The sequence below is a fragment of the Neocloeon triangulifer genome, unplaced genomic scaffold (genome assembly GCF_031216515.1).
Source record: "Neocloeon triangulifer isolate White Clay Creek 2 clone unplaced genomic scaffold, ASM3121651v1 ptg000004l, whole genome shotgun sequence".
Taxonomy (NCBI): domain Eukaryota; kingdom Metazoa; phylum Arthropoda; class Insecta; order Ephemeroptera; family Baetidae; genus Neocloeon; species Neocloeon triangulifer.
This window is the reverse complement of record NW_026775547.1, coordinates 4,207,963-4,219,972: the sequence shown is the minus strand read 5'-3', so window position 1 is coordinate 4,219,972 and position 12,010 is coordinate 4,207,963. Positions and strand designations below refer to the sequence as shown.

Below are 12,010 nucleotides of genomic sequence, written 5' to 3'. Positions count from 1 at the left end.
AAATGAACCAAATTAAATATAAAACTGCAGCTCAAGTTAGAGATTCTTTGCATCTGGTGCGCTCTCTGATGTCAAAAGCTGCGCATGCACGCAGTTTGTTAAGGATCAAAAACAACTGCGGGAGTGTGCAGGCGATGACTAATGTTTAGCAGTTACATTTGAACGTAATACTCTGAAATAGACTTTTATAAATGCACCTGCAATGTAATTGCGGCCAAGAGTCGACAACTTTGTTGCCGGGAGCTTTGAATAAATATAACATTAATCTCAAAATAAATTTCGTTTACACAGCAGGAGATCTTTTGATGTAATTAATGTATATAAATTTATAATTTTATTTTAATTGCTCATAAATTTATTGAAATGAAATTTCAAAAGTTTCTTCTCAGATTTTTTCAACAGAAATATATAATTTTTAATTTTCATGTCAATAATTGTAACAATTTATTTAAATTACTAAACAGATCTTTTATCACGTTATTAACACGTTCTATTCCAATAATGTGTATTTATAAAAAATTCCTTGATATTTAAAAAAAATTAATCAAAATTAATCTTGAAATTGGGGTCTAACGTACAATACTTTGTTTCATAATTATTTTTATATTTTATATAAAAATTAATTCTTATTGTAGCTCTTTTTGCGACTTTTCAATTAAAATTTGAACGTAAGAAATCTTTTTTATAAGTACATTTCCAATCTAATAATTTTTTGTGCATATAAATTTAATTGCTTGCAAAAGAGAATTATAAATTTTCTTTGATTATGTCTTTTGTTTGTTATAAGTTATAAATATGCGAAAGGAGAAATCTGTCTCTGCGATTGTGAATACAATCGTTGTGGTTTGCGCATGCATAGATTACTCGTTACTCACACGTTAATTAGCCTCTCATTTGAAGTGCATTAATATGATTTTATTGTTGTAGCTGCGCAACAATGGACGAGACGCTTTGTAGTCTCACTCACCTGAAACAGAAACATGAAAACGTTAGTTGCAGGACGACACACTTACTTTTCACTTTATAACGCACACAGACAAAACAATGAGGATGTTTATTGCAAAATCAAGCGGACACGCAGTCGGCGAGTGACAAGCAAATGAAAATGAAACCGAAACAGAAGGAAAATTTCTGCTGTGGGTTTTATTCAAAAGAATTCAGGTCGCTTCTGTTTGTTGTCGCCGTGGTTGTTTGGGTTGGGCGCGAAACCCGTGCTTTCAAAATCCAGCCGCACCATTCATATTGCTGCCGACGTTGAATAATTAGGCTCGGTTTTGTGCTAATTCGAATAAGAATTCAGGCTGACCATAAATATTTATTAATATTAACCGATCAAAAGTTTCTATTGTTTAGTTGCACATCAACTCGTTGAAACAAATTATGAATCCTCACAAAAGAGAAAGACGGAAGTAAATTTTTGTGTGTTTTGACTTTGTTTACAATTTCATTTTAAATTTAATTATGGTGTAATTAATAACTAAAACTTAATTATTTCTTTCGTAAGAAGAGTGACAGCAAATAATCTGAGCATAAATTTAAACTCTCATGCAACTTATTTACTTATTTAAAAATCAAAACAATTTAAAAGATAGAACGGATTTTTTGTGCTTACTTTCTGAACTATAAAATTATAGACCAAATTCAATCAATAAAAAAAAGTTAGAGTAAAATTTAAACTTCCAAAATATTTCTTATGATAAGCTAATTAAATTTCACCAATTTATTTGAATATCTCTTTAAGTATTTGGAAAAATCCACACCAACTTTTGTGTTGTGATGCCCATTCATGGTAAAGTTGCTCGGCAAACTTTTTCCGCTCGATAGCTGCCGCCCCAGCAACAGCAATAAATCAAAAAGCCTGCGAAAAAGTTGGCTTTGTTTCACAATGGGAATCCATCCAAGCCGCTCGCCAGAGTTTCCGCGAGCTCGGCACTCGGCATAGATGGCACCACCACGTGCATAACCGTTTCGCTCACCGAAAGCCTCGCACACGTTATTATATTTCTGCAAAAAGCAAACACACGCAATCGGCATCTCGAAACGTCCACGAATTAATTCGTACAAAATAAATTTATGTATTCAAAAACGTGTGTAATTTCCCCTGATTTCAGATTTAGATTCCAGATAAAAGCCGAAATACAAACGGCGAGAATAAATTATAATATTATAGACCAGTGGAGAAAAAGTCATGTTTTTTGAGATCCAGAATGGCATTATTTAAATTACGGGCGGGCTCTCTCAGAAAGAAAGAGGCACCGCATCAACTTATACCGCGCGAGGGTTCAATAAACGACCTAGGGGTCACGTGATCATCCCCGCTGACGTCACGCCCAGCGGAATAAAGTGCAACTTCTTCGCATAGGACAGTGGTCGGTCGGCGCTCGTAAATAAATTAAATCGCGACGAGTTTATGGCGATAATCACTCTTGATAAAATTTGGGCAAAAGCAAAAATAACAACCGGCTTTACACACGGTCCCCGGTACATATAAATCTCGTGGTGCTCATCCTAGACAAAAATAAAAACCAAAAAGCTCTCGTCGTCTGGTACGTGTGTGCAGCGGGGCTGCAGATCAATAACCCCCGGTGCACCCAACCAAGTGTCTCTGTCTTTTAAGTGCATTAAAAAAATTCTGAATGACGGTGGGCATAATTTGATTATTTCGACGAAATTGAAACTGACATAATTCCTGATTTCAATATTTTATTATATATAAAAATAATAATTAATCATTAAGTTGCACCAAATTCCGGTTTCTGGCCTTGCAAGGACACGTCACGGTTCACAATGGAGTGCAAAGATGAAAAACAGCGCGCTTATCATCACAAGAGCTCGAGTGCCGCGGAGTTCGTTGACCTCGGCCGAGCACGTGTAGTGGGCCATCAGCTGATGCTGCCGGTCGGTGCTGGTGCACGGCCACGCCCACAGATGGCAGCACGCGCTAAGAGTCTCGCCGACTAGCGGTATTTAAATGTGTGTGAAGCCGAACCAGCTGACCGTGTACACTTTTATTTTAACGGGACTCGCCGCGTTCAGACAACATCGCCGCACTGACTTACAAGAGCTCTCTGTGCGATGATAGTGTAGGCCCGTCTAGGATGGTTTCTAGAGTTCGTTGAACTCGCACACGGAGGCTTACTCTGATCAGCGTTTTACACAAGAAGAAGAAGTCTTTCTTTCTTATACACGCGGTCTCTCGCACCGTTACCGCTCTTCTTCTTTTATATAAAATTTCTTCGGAAGTTGGTTCTGTATTAACACGGCTGATGCACCTGTCATATCTTTTGGAATTAAACCGGCTGTTTAATTTTGATGGTTTAATCAAACGAGCTGCAGACAACTTGAGCGGCTGGTTTTGGGTGTTGTCGACGTGTGTTCGGATTTATTTCTGATCTGTCACAGCTTCAGAGACAAATGAGCAGCAGTTGCTTTCGCTCAAACTGGAAATCACCCCTCATTGAAAGTCAGATGAGAATGTCAAGTACACTCAAAATCAAAGCATATCTCACCGGATAACTGACAGCTTTGAACATTTAAATGATTCTAATTGATCCACACGTCATCTATATAGAATCATAGATTGCAATAATTTTGAAACAAAAATGATTAATTTATAGCAAACAACATTGATTCAAATATAAAAAGTAATTAATTGTTGTATTATTATTTTTTATGAGACCTTAATATTTTTTAAATATAATTATTTACATTAATGTTTAATTAAATTATTTTATTGAATTATATTTTTAATTTAGAGATTTTTCAAAGATAGAAACAATCAAACTGTCACTTTGGTCCTAAAATTAAAAAATTTTCAACTCAATATAACTAAAGACTCATTGAAACTTTCCTCACATTTCCAGGAATGGAGTTTTGTGTTCGTCTTACTACGGCTGTCTATTCTATGACTCTTGATAATTAATTACATTATATTAGTTGATGCTCCCAAATTTTGCATAATTAAATTTATTTCAACTGAAAATTGGGGGAAATTATTAGAAATATCATGGTGCTTATTTTGAAAGAAACGTTTTACAAATCAGACAATGAATTTTCTTCCAAAGGTATTTTTCCCCTAAAATAATTTTTTCATTTTATTCGTTTGATTTAGGTTTATTAAAAATGATGGAATCGTATTGTGATTTCAGATTATTCCAGTGTCACAATAAAACACTATTTTTCCCATTGTAGGGCACCGGCTTTCATTCACCTCACTTTTCTTTCCCTTTGTTTTTTGCGCCTTATAGAATCAGCTCCAAGTCGCGACTTGGGATTCCATGAAAAATTGCACAAAGAAGTGCAAATCGTTATTCACGATACGAATCGCAAAGGCATATTATAATATTATACGGTAATATTTTATGCGAATGAATCTTGCGGCTGGGCGCGCGCGTGTGCATTATTCATCGAAGTAAATCTGCACAAGCCGCCAAATATTCCAGAGTGCGCGTCCGCTGCATCCAAATTAGGCGTGCGATTTGCTGTTGCCAGCAGCTGCGCGCGAGATAGATTTTGCATTCGCGGTGGTAACGGCAGCTCCGAATGGAAACAATTAATGCGGTTCCGTTAGCGTTCTCATCCCGTGCGATTATCATTGTATATTCCGCGCCGGACGCTTTGTTTACGCAGATTTGTGTGCGATTTACTTGGCGTGCAGATGGCGAATGTGATTTGCTTTTGTATATTTTTTTTAATTTTTGATTTGTGTTTGGTACTGAACTCAGTCAATTATGGCTTCGGACGAGTTTTAATGAGACTCTAATTAGGTTGTGCCATATTGGTTGACATTCCTCTGCTAATTGAAAACGCCGATGAGTGGTGAAGCTACAGACTATTTTGAAACAGAAACTGGGCCTTCGGTATATAATTATGCCATTTTAGATTAGGAGAACAATGGAAATAATTTATTTTAAATAATTGCAATTACAAATAATTTAAGTATTTATTGAATTATTTTCTTTTTTTTTTGCTTTTTTATCAAAAGAGATGGTATAATTTAAAAAAAAAAGTTGTGTTAATTATTAAAATAATATTTGATCAAAACTTTCCTTTATACATCTTGAATATTTCTACATCCAGAAACCAAAGACCAGTCTTTTTTTATCTCTGATTGATTGATTGATTAATATTACAGTGGTGGTGTCTTTTTGGCCAACAACTCATCGTCATTAATTTCCCACTCAACAATTTTCTTTCAATATAAAATTGTTGCAATGATTATTAATTAATTTAAATTGTTTTGACCAATAAACAACAAAGAGATTATCTTGCGATGAAATTTAATGTTAAAGAAATTAATAATATATTATTATGTTGTAAAAAGTAAAATCCCAAAATAAAATTTTTGCACACTGTTTTAAAATGTATTTGATAGCACATTTTTTGTGTATTAAATTGCCTAATCTATCGACCATCTTCAAAGTATCCGCAAACTATAAAACCAGCCACATCCGATTTCGAGAACACAGCATGCCAAATTTCTGCCGACTCATTCTCGTCGAGCGCTCGGCACATCACGTGGACGTATACTATAATTTTTTTTTTTTTTTTTTGCGGGCCAAAAGATGCACACTCAGCAACAATGAAACGTTGAAAGATGATTCCCGCGATATAGAGGCAGCTTTTCAAATCAAGCGAGCGTGAAACAAAGTGTCATCTCTCCATCAGCCGATGCACAAACCGAGCGAAGTTGTGCGAATTTATAAAACCCTCTGTTTATCCTTGGCAATCAAAGGCACGACGATGTAGTAATGCGGCGTTATTAACGCACGACTATTTTTCTCTCTGCATCACGATTGCAATCGCACGCGGCGGAGAGAACCTCTTATTCACGATTAAACGTTTGTGTATTATTTTTAAAAATGACGAAAGATATCGCGCAGCATCACCGTTTACCGTACGGCCTGGGTGGCTCGCGAGAGACCGTTCAATGAATTTGTTAAGTGGGTGCAGAGCAGAGGCGTGCAAAGGCAGGCACGTGCAGTGTGTAGAGAGGCTAATATTGCTCTCTCTCATCAGTGAGAAACATTCCACTACGTACTGCTGCTGTGAGGACAGATGCAGCATCAGTTTAATTGCCTCGGCAATTAAAAAAAACTAACGCTGCACAAAGATGATAACATGTGCAGATAAATAGAATTAAAATGGCATCATTAATTAACGGAAGATAAAGAGTTGGAAAAATCACAGTCATTTATTCCGCATTATGTTTAATCTTGCAGTTCATATAATTAATTATTTAAAATTTTGAGTACAAGTTTATAATTTATGGGAAAATTTTAATTTAATTGTTAATTACATTTGATATTAAAATCGTATCTAGTATTTTAAATTTTTTGATACTTTAAGATGCAATGTTGCATAATTAAAAGGTCATCGTCAGATTGAAAAATGTGACTGGATTTGCTTTTAAGTTAGGCCCCATTTGTAAATAAATTTTGTGACACCAAGAATAATTATATTAATCTCTTTTTTTTTATTAATTGTAAGAGATTTTCGGTGACCAAATAATAAGCAGAATTCAAATATTCGAAAATTATTTTATCTGATAGTTTCAAAAAATACACTGATGCTTTATATAAACTTACAATTCTAAAAAAAAATATCTCAAATTATAATAATTAGTATGCTAAATATAAAAATAAAAATTTTATTTGAAACATTATTTAAGATAAAATCGGTAATTGTAATTGATGAAATTGAATTATGAGCCCATAAAATAAATGGCACTTTTATTTAGGACTAAACAGATTTTTTCTATTTTTTTTAATATGTTTCCTTTTTTCATTTTTATTTATTTTTATATGAGACGTATTGAATGAATTATTTTAACTATTTGCAATTGAAATTCTAGCATTTATTATATTCCAAAAAATATATTTTATGAAGCTTTGAACAATTCCAACGCAAGTGAAGTACCTTTGGAATGAAAGAATTGGGTTTTTTGTCCATTTTCCTGCTCTCGCGTTACACAAAGAAAGAAAATTCCTCACGAAAAATTCCCCGTCGCGACATTTTTGTCCACGGGTCGCAATTTTTCGCAGAATGTTTACCAATCATCATAAGAAGGCGAGAGAGAGATCAATTTCCAGCGCAGCCTCCGAGACCTCGGCGGCGTCTTTTAATATGGGGCTGGGCGGAATGGAATGCATTTATATGGCGCATGATGAAAGGGGTTGTTATTAGCGGCGGGTGGTTGGTGCGCCTGCCGCTCTATCTTGCAGCAGCAGCTTCACAAAAGCCGTGAGAACCGTAATGGAGTCGGAGGCCTAAAAAGCGCCTAGCAGCTGTCGCACTAAATGCAACGAGCACCATAATGGATCGATAGGAAGTGCATCGCGAGCTGCAGGGCGGTGCACCATCAAGAGCAGCGTGCGCATCACGCCGAGGACGTGACGTCAGCCCTCATCACACAGAGAGCACCAATTTGCGCTCTGAAATTTCCATGCAGGCGAAATTCTTTGATAATAATAATAATGATACAAGGCGGCCGAATGTATTCATGGCAACGCCTGCAAACTGTCAACGCGCGCCACTCTCAATTTGCATTTTCTGAAAGATAAAGACGAGAGATTTCGTTCGAGACATGCACGCTTGAATCTACTTTGTACGGGGATAATTACAGACGTTGCCTCTAATTGGAATTAAAACGTGCAGATAATAATAAAATTTAATTTAAATTCATCTGCAACAAATTTTATTTGAAAGTTGGCGGCACTTCACAAACAATGAAAAATCACTAGGGATATTTCAACCCTAGCTATGAAGCCTGAATTAGCCAAAATAGCTTTAGTACTGGAAATTTTTTGGAATTTGCCAGAAAAATTAGTGAGTATTGAACTTAAGAAGATCGCAGCATGAAGCTGTTGATTGACTTTTCTGCTACATATTATAGTTCCGGCAATTCCCATATCGCATTATTATATTATTAATTCTGTTTTTGAGAAATGCCTTCCTAAAAAATTAATAATTAAATTACTAAAAGAAGAAATACCAGTGTAGTGTGTGCAAGTACCGCGATAGGATTTAATTTGTAAAAAGCAATAATTGTTTTTAGAATGTGGATATTTCCATAATATTTCAATATTTTCAAATTTCACTACAATGGCAAATCAAAGAACTGAAATAATTTATTTAATTAAAACTTGTTCTACTTCATTCCCATTGAAACTCAATATATTTATATTTACGTGTGCGTGATCTATAAAATAAGTTTTTGGAAAGTTGTCCAATAAACATTTGTTCTAAGCAACATTCTAAACAACATCTTAATAATTAATAATATATTCTTAAAAAATAATAATAATTCACAAACATGACAAAATAAAATAATTATTTTTAATTCAATAATATATATTTCATTATTATATAATATATACTTAACTACTACCTTTACTAAAACAATTTGCTAGAAAATGCTTCAAGTTCATTGTCCTTGTTTTCCCTATTGAAGAAGAATTTATTGGTTGTGTGTCTCATTAGCAGAAAACTGTAAACAGTGAACGTGATGGAGAGGATTGAGCGATGCGAAGGGAAAATTGCACGACCGCCTCTGTAAATGTCTGGAGTGAAAAAAGTTTAAAGAGTCCTGCAATCGTCAGCAGTGGCCGCGAGGGAAAAATAATCGAGTAATTGCAATAGAATAGAACCGAGAGTGCGGAGAGGGCATCGTGACTAGAAATTGCAGCTCGGCAATCAAGTGCACTTCCGGTGGCGTGCGCGGGTCCAGCAGGATGGAAAATGGCATGATTCACTCTCCGTCGAAATGCAAAACCTTATCAGCACACGCGTGTGTATGTATTTCGTGCATTTTGCTATCTGCACTAGCGGAGGAAGCGCGTAATGGACGGAGCCGCTTTGTTTACTCGCTGGCTGGGGCGACAATAAAAGAGAGAACCAGCAGCTTTTTTGCCAATAATGCCGCCGAGCGAGCAGAGATGCCGGCGAGTGTATTGGAAAAAGCTGTCAGGCCCCAGAGATTTTCGCGCTTTATCAAGACGGGACATATTATTTTGTGTGCACTGCATGTTCAGCACGCCCACCGAGGATTGGGTCGGCAAGTTTTTTTGCCTGATTGCTGCGCGAACAAGGATAGGACAAATAAAATATAAAGTTTTCGTGCTTTTATTTGGGTTTCTCGCTAATTTTTTCGCTAGAGGAAAGTCCGTGGATAGGGAACAGGAAAACTTTGTGTTTGAAGATTCAATCATGAGAACACATTTTTTGCATTCACTTTAATACTTTTTGAATAAAAACATTGCGAATTTCTAAAGCTGTTTTTAAATTGTATTTTACTTGAAAATAATATTGACTTTGTTTAATTATAATACAGGTGGAACAAATCTGGCCTTCAGAGGGAGAGAGGATCAAATTTCGCATAGAACAAAATCTAGCATGGCTTCAATACCTAATGTGTGAGGGTTCTAATGTGAAATTGGACCTGCTTGAAAGCGCCGTGAATCAAATTATGCTCCGAGCGACAAATTAAAACCTACTGAACTTCTCGGAAAAAAGGCTTCACTTTTTCATTTGAATAGATAAAAGTCACATCAGGTTAAAGTTAATTGAATAATATTTTGTTAGATTTTAAAATCAGCTTTTCCTCCGTGGTTTTTTGAGCCTTTGAAATTAAAAAACACCACTGATCACGAAATTACTCTACAAATAATGTTAAAAATAGCAAATAATCCTGGGGAAAGAACATTTTAATTCTAAAATCTGGATGGAAAATTGTTTTCTTGTCATTTGACGCAAATAACGATAAAAATGACATTAAATTCTTATTTAGATATGCATTTTTGATTAGTCTTCAAGAAAGAAGTGGAAAATAAATTTGAAACACAAAATATTGCAATCGTAATATCTTTTTCCTTTGTTCACAAAATTTTTGTATTTTTCAAGAAACATTTTCAGCTCATTGTTCATTATAAATATAAATGCACAAAATTTTTGTTTAAAAAAAATCGCAGTGAATTTTTTGCCTGGATTTTTACCTTATTATCATTTTAATTCGAGGCGAAATTTACAACGCAATTAATGCAAAGTAGGAAGAACTCGGAGCCGAGAGCCAAGATGTCTACTACACCCAGCAGCCTCTTCTCTCTTTGCCGAGCATTTTCTTCTCGGCGGCGGGGTGGATGAATTTTAAAGTGAGCATGTACATATGTACATAGGCAGGCGCCGAGTGAATGTAACTCTTGTGCAAAATCCGTGCAAAACAGCACTGGCTGGTGCATTTTGATACATAAGTGCATCCTCTCGTCCCTTTTGCTGCAGCGCCACAGCCGCCCGCCCGCCCGCTCATCGATCAAACACCGCCTGCATCCACTGCAACCCTTTCCACCCCCCTAGCTGCTGGAGAACGCGAGAGCGAATTCTGCACCGTTCCTATCCACATACATATATAAGAATGATATCGCGCTCGGCCCCCGGGGTATTTCCTTTTCTTTTAGTTTTTGCAGCTCCGGCCAAAGCAGTCCCTTTTCTCCAGCAGGGAGGGAAAAAGAGAGATTGGAATTCCAGGCTCGCCGGCAGGGACCGAGGGAGCGGAACAGACCGACGGTTGCAAACAAATCACCCCGTTCATTATGCACACGTGGCGACGTGACCGCGACTCCCGACGAGTGCACCGTCGGGACCGCAGAACAATGCACAAGTACATGTTTGACCGCGCGTGTACCGAAAATCGATTGCGAATTCATACACAATGGGGCCAATTATCATCTCCGATCTCTCTGCTGGTGTTTCATGCGGAGACGCATTTTATTATTATTTGAGCCGACGTGGGCGGCTGGAGGAGCAGAGAAAAATTATACATGAAGCACTCGCCGGGTTTCGCAAAAAGATGCGAATCCGTAGGAGTATTAACAAGAGGAGAAAAGAAAAGGCTCTTGAACTGCAAGCACCAGCACCGATCCTCCTTTGAGATCATTTTCAATTGAATTTTTCATTGATTTATGGATTACATCATTAGATTGTAAGCTAATAACAAATTTCAAACAAGTGGTATGTAGGAACATGGAATTTCAAGTGATAGTTATATTTTATGAGATTTGTAACAATAATACCTATCATGTTTCAATGTATAAAATTTTTAGAATTTGTATTCAAATTTAATTGTTAAAAACGCAGTTGTTGTATAGTATCAAAATAAATAATTAGAGTAAAAATTAGATTTAATAATTAAAAAAAGTAAAATAAAAATTTACAAATAACAAAATTCTTTTTCTAACTTAACTTTTTTTATTTAATTTTCATTTGTATATCTTAAATTGACTAAGCTTTAAAATTTTGTGTAACAATTTCTAAGAAAGTTAACTTTCTAGAAGTGAGAAGATTTCCTCAAGGTGCAAAAATAAATTTGAATAAAGCCAATAAAGCTTTGATATTTACAAAAGATACTGATATAAGTTAAAAAAATCTGACTGGAAATAAGAATTATAAAAAAAATCTCCCGGGTATCAGGAGATTTTTTTAATAGTTGCTGATAAAACTTTCTTTTTAGTTATTTTGATTATCTGAAAAAATGTTTTGAGACTAAAAGTAAATTATTCCACCTTTATGCAAGATTATTCGTACTAGACTATAAATAACTTGAACCACGCGGTTTCCTTTATTTGCCTTAGGAAATTTTATGAAAAGAAAAGATTTCTCACAGAAGGTTTATAAACTACCATCACGTAAGAAATTTCATTTTTAAATAAATGTTAAGAATGTTAAAATACTACTTGTAATACACTATTTTCAAAAAACTTATCAAAATAAATTCTTGTTCCTTGAAATCAATTCAATCTAAATGTTTAATTCGAACTATATATTGTCCAATAATTTAATATTCTATTCGGCTCATGCCAAAAGTCATTACTCATTTTCCGATTTCATAATTTTTTTACTTTGAATTGAATTTGATCGGCTGTAACAAGTTATTTAATCTCAAAGTGGTTATTACGAGTTTGTCCGTCCCTTTCGTGCCTTTCGTCCAAATTACAATCGACAAACACATTGCACAACC

At 35.5% G+C, this 12,010-nt stretch overlaps 1 protein-coding gene across 2 annotated transcripts in view; it reads right to left on the bottom strand.

Moving 5' to 3' along the window:
- LOC132193658 (probable nuclear hormone receptor HR3) overlaps positions 1-12,010 on the bottom strand; it is an 86,534-nt gene that overhangs the window by 53,190 nt on the left and 21,334 nt on the right. The window lies entirely within an intron of this gene.